Here is a 6,143-nt window from a genome sequence, read left to right as displayed (position 1 = left end):
GGCAAGAACCCTTTCTTTGATTGATCCATTTTGAACCTTTTCAAAACTTTGTCAAGGTATGTGCTTTGTGAAAGTCCAATTAAGCGTCTTGATCTATCTCTATAGATCTTGATGCCCAATATGTAAGCAGCTTCACCGAGGTCTTTCATTGAAAAACTCTTATTCAAGTATCCTTTTATGCTATCCAGAAATTCTATATCATTTCCAATCAACAATATGTCATCCACATATAATATTAGAAATGCTACAGAGCTCCCACTCACTTTCTTGTAAATACAGGCTTCTCCAAAAGTCTGTATAAAACCATATGCTTTGATCACACTATCAAAACGTTTATTCCAACTCCGAGAGGCTTGCACCAGTCCATAAATGGATCGCTAGAGCTTGCACACTTTGTTAGCTCCCTTCGGATCGACAAAACCTTCTGGTTGCTGCTACCTCTTGAGCACTACGTTGGTTTTCCCTTGAAGAGGAAAGGGTGATGCAGCAAAGTAGCGTAAGTATTTCCCTCAGTTTTTGAGAACCAAGGTATCAATCCAGTAGGAGGCTACGTGCGAGTCCCTCGCACCTACACAAACAAATAAATCCTCGCAACCAACGTGATAAGGGGTTGTCAATCCCTACACGGTCACTTACGAGAGTGAGATCTGATAGATATGACAGGATAATATTTTTGGTATTTTTATGATAAAGATGCAAAGTAAAATAAAAGCAACGGAAATAACTAAGTGTTGGAAGATTAATATGATGGAAAATAGACCCGGGGGCCATAGGTATCACTAGTGGCTTCTCTCAGGAGCATAAGTATTTTACGGTGGGTGAACAAATTACTGTTGAGCAATTGACAGAATTGAGCATAGTTATGAGAATATCTAGGTATGATCATGTATATAGGCATCACGTCCGAGACAAGTAAACCGACTCCTGCCTGCATCTACTACTATTACTCCACACATCGACCGCTATCCAGCATGCATCTAGAGTATTAAGTTCATAAGAACAGAGTAACGCTTTAAGCAAGATGACATGTTGTAGAGGGATAAATTCATGCAATATGATAAAAACCCCATCTTGTTATCCTCGATGGCAACAATACAATACGTGCCTTGCTGCCCCTACTGTCACTGGGAAAGGACACCGCAATATTGAACCCAAAGCTAAGCACTTCTCCCATTGCAAGAAAGATCAATCTAGTAGGCCAAACCAAACTGATAATTCGAAGAGACTTGCAAAGATAACCAATCATACATAAAAGAATTCAGAAGATTCAAATATTGTTCATAGATAAACTTGATCATAAACCCAAAATTCATCGGTCTCAACAAACACACCGCAAAAGAAGATTACATCGAATAGATCTCCACAAGAGAGGGGGAGAACATTGTATTGCGATCCAAAAAGAGAGAGGAAGCCATCTAGCTAATAACTATGGACCCGAAGGTCTGAGGTAAACTACTCACACTTCATCGGAGAGGCTATGGTGTTGATGTAGAAGCCCTTGAAGGAAATATGCCCTGGAGGCATAATAAATTTATTATTTATTTCCTTATTTCATGATAAATGTTTATTATTCATGCTAGAATTGTATTAACCGGAAACATAATACTTGTGTGAATACATAGACAAAGAGAGTGTCACTAGTATGCCTCTACTTGACTAGCTCGTTGATCAAAGATGGTTATGTTTCCTAGCCATTGACATGAGTTGTCATTTGATTAACGGGGTCACATCATTAGGAGAATGATGTGATTGACTTGACCCATTCCGTTAGCTTAGCACTCGATCGTTTAGTATGTTGCTATTGCTTTCTTCATGACTTATACATGTTCCTATGACTACGAGATTATGCAACTCCCGTTTACCGGAGGAACACTTTGTGTGCTACCAAACATCACAACATAACTGGGTGATTATAAAGGTGCTCTACAGGTGTCTCCGAAGGTACTTGTTGGGTTGGCGTATTTCGAGATTAGGATTTGTCACTCTGATTGTCGGAGAGGTATCTCTGGGCCCTCTCGGTAATGCACATCACTTAAGCCTTGCAAGCATTGCAACTAATGAGTTAGTTGTGGGATGATGTATTACGGAACGAGTAAAGAGACTTGCCGGTAACGAGATTGAACTAGGTATTGAGATACCGACGATCGAATCTCGGGCAAGTAACATACCGATGACAAAGGGAACAACGTATGTTGTTATGCGGTCTGACCGATAAAGATCTTCGTAGAATATGTGGGAGCCAATATGAGCATCCAGGTTCCGCTATTGGTTATTGACCAGAGACGTGTCTCGGTCATGTCTACATAGTTCTCGAACCCGTAGGGTCCGCACGCTTAACGTTTCGATGACAGTTATATTATGAGTTTGTATGTTTTGATGTACCGAAGGTTGTTCGGAGTCCCGGATGTGATCACGGACATGATGAGGAGTCTCAAAATGGTCGAGACATGAAGATTGATATATTGGAAGCCTATATTTGGATATCGGAAGTGTTCCGGGTGAAATCGGGATTTTACCGGAGTACCGAGGGGTTACCAGAACCCCCCGGGGGCTTAATGGGCCATAGTGGGCCTTTGTGGAGAAGAGGAGAGGCGGCCAGGGTAGGGCCGCGCGCCCCTCCCCCCTTAGTCCGAATAGGACAAGGAGAGGGGGGCGGCGCCCCCCCTTTCCTTCCTCTCTCCCTCCTTTTTCCCCTCCACTCCTAATCCAACTAGGAAAAGGGAGGGAGTCGTACTCCCGGTGGGAGTAGAACTCCACCTGGCGCGCCCCTCCTGGCCGGCCGCACCTCCCCCCTTGCTCCTTTATATACGGGGGCAGGGGGCACCCTAGAGACAGAACAATTGATCGTTTGATCTTTTAGCCGTGTGCGGTGCCCCCCTCCACCATAGTCCACCTCGATAATACTGTAGCGGTGCTTAGGCGAAGCCCTCCGTCGGTAGAACATCATCATCGTCACCACACCGTCGTGCTGACGAAACTCTCCCTCAACACTCGGCTGGATCGGAGTTCAAGGGACATCATCGGGCTGAACGTGTGCTGAACTCAGAGGTGCCGTGCATTCGGTACTTGATCGGTCGGATCGTGAAGACGTACGACTACATCAACCGCGTTGTGCTAACGCTTCCGCTTTCGGTCTACGAGGGTACGTGGACAACACTCTCCCCTCTTGTTGCTATGCATCACCATGATCTTGCATGTGGGTAGGAATTTTTTTGAAATTACTGCGTTCCCCAACAGCCCTCCATGATCGATGCCCCCTCCGGCGGAGCTCCGGAATAGGCCCCAAGATGGGATCTCGTGGGTACAGAAGGTTGCGGCGGTGGAATTAGGTTTTTGGCTCCGTATCTGATCGTTTGGGGGTACGTAGGTATATATAGGAGGAAGGAGTACGTCGGTGGAGCAACATGGGGCCCACGAGGGTGGAGGGCACGCCCAGGGGGGTAGGCGCGCCCCCCTACCTCGTGGCTTCCTGGTAGCTTTCTTGACGTAGAGTCCAAGTCCTCTGGATCATGTTCGTTCCGAAAATCACGTTCCCAAAGGTTTCATTCCGTTTGGACTCCGTTGATATTCTTTTTCTGCGAAACTCTGAAATAGGCAAAAAAACAGCAATTCTGGGCTGGGCCTTCGGTTAATAGGTTAGTCCCAAAAATAATATAAAAGTGGATAATAAAACCAATAATGTCCAAAACAGAAGATAATATAGCATGGAGCAATCAAAAATTATAGAAACGTTGGAGACGTATCAAACATCCCCAAGCTTAATTCCTGCTCGTCCTCGAGTAGGTAAATGATAAAAACAGAATTTTTGATGTGGAATGCTACTTGGTATAATTTCAATGTAATTCTACTTAATTGTGGTATGAATATTCAGATCCGAAAGATTCAAGATAAAAGTTCAATATTGACATAAAAATAATAATACTTCAAGCATACTAACTAAGCAATTATGTCCTCTCAAAATAACATGGCCAAAGAAAGTTCATCCCTACAAAATCATATAGTTTAGTCATGCTCCATTTTCGTCACCCAAGAATGCTCTCATCATGCACAACCCCGATGACAAGCCAAGCAATTGTTTCATACTTTAGTAATCTCAAACTTTTTCAACCTTCACGCAATACATGAGCGTGAGCCATGGACATAGCACTATGGGTGGAATAGAATATGATGATGGGGGTTATGTGGAGAAGACAAAGAAGGAGAAAGTCTCACATCAACGAGGCTAGTCAATGAGCTATGAAGACGCCCATCGATTGATGTTAATGCAAGGAGTAGGGATTGCCATGCAACGGATGCACTAGAGCTATAAATATATGAAAGCTCAACAAAAGAAACTAAGTGGGTGTGCATCCAACTTGCTTGCTCACGAAGACCTAGGGCACTTGAGGAGGCCCATTGTTGGAATATACAAGCCAAGTTCTATAATGAAAAATTCCCACTAGTATATGAAAGTGACAAAACAAGAGACTCTCTATCATGAAGATTATGGTGCTACTTTGAAGCACAAGTGTGGTAAAAGGATAGTAACATTGTCCCTTCTCTCTTTTTCTCTCATTTTTTTTGGGCCTTCTCTTTTTTATGGCCTTTCTCTCTCTTTTTTTCTCTTTTTTTATTCCTCACTTGGGACAATGCTCTAGAAAATGATGATCATCACACTTCTATTTATTTACAACTCAATGATTACAACTCGATACTAGAACAAGGTATGACTCTATATGAATGCCTCCGGTGGTGTACCGGGATATGCAATGAACCAAGAGTGACATGTATGAAAGAATTATGAACGGTGGCTTTGCCACAAATACTATGTCAACTGCATGATCATGCAAAGCAATATGACAATGATGAACGTGTCATGATAAACGGAATGGTGGAAAGTTGCATGGCAATATATCTCGGAATGGCTATGGAAATGCCATAATAGGTAGGTATGGTGGCTGTTTTGAGGAAGATATAAGGAGTTTTATGTGTGAAAGAGCGTCTCATATCACGGGGTTTGGATGCACCGGCGAAGTTTGCACCAACTCTCAATGTGAGAAAGGACAATGCACGGTACCGAAGAGGCTAGCAATGATGGAAAGGTGAGAGTGCGTATAATCCATGGACTCAACATTAGTCATAAAGAACTCACATACTTATTGTAAAAATCTACAAGTCATCAAAAACCAAGCACTACGCGCATGCTCCTAGGGGGATAGATTGGTAGGAAAAGACCATCGCTCGTCCCCGACCGCCACTCATAAGGAGGACAATCAAAGAACACCTCATGTTTCAAATTTGTTACATAGCGTTTACCATACGTGCGTGATACGGGACTTGCAAACTCCAACACAAGTATTTCTCAAATTCGCAACTACTCAACTAGCACAACTTTGATATCACTACCTGCACATCTCAAAACAATCATCAAGCATCAAACTTCTCTTAGTATTCAACACACTCATAGGAAAGTTTTTACTAATCTTGAATACCTAGCATATTAGGATTATTTAAGCAAATTACCATGCTATTTAAGACTCTCAAAATAATCTAAGTGAAGCATGAGAGATCAATAGTTTCTATAAAACAAATCCACCACCGTGCTCTAAAAGATATAAGTGAAGTACTAGAGCAAAAACTATATAACTCAAAAGATATAAGTGAAGCACATAGAGTATTCTAATAATTTCAGAATCATGTGTGTCTCTCTCAAAAGGTGTGTACAGAAAGGATGATTGTGGTAAACTAAAAAGCAAAGACTCAAATCATACAAGACGCTCCAAGCAAAACACATATCATGTGGTGAATAAAAATATAGCTCCAAGTAAAGTTACCGATGGAAGTAGACGAAAGAGGGGATGCCTTCCGGGGCATCCCCAAGCTTTGGCTTTTTCGTGTCCTTAGATTATCTTGGGGGTGCCATGGGCATCCCCAAGCTTAGGCTCTTGCCACTCCTTGTTCCATAATCCATCAAATCTTTCACCCAAAACTTGAAAACTTCACAACACAAAACTTAACAGAAAATCTCGTGAGCTCCGTTAGCGAAAGAAAACAAAAGACGACTTCAAGGTACTGTAATGAACTCATTCTTTATTTATATTGGTGTTAAACCTACTGTATTCCAACTTATCTATGGTTTATAAACTCTTTTACTAGCCATAGAT

Source organism: Triticum aestivum, chromosome 6D, assembly GCF_018294505.1.
Source record: "Triticum aestivum cultivar Chinese Spring chromosome 6D, IWGSC CS RefSeq v2.1, whole genome shotgun sequence".
Taxonomy (NCBI): domain Eukaryota; kingdom Viridiplantae; phylum Streptophyta; class Magnoliopsida; order Poales; family Poaceae; genus Triticum; species Triticum aestivum.
Note: the sequence above shows the minus strand (reverse complement) of the source record.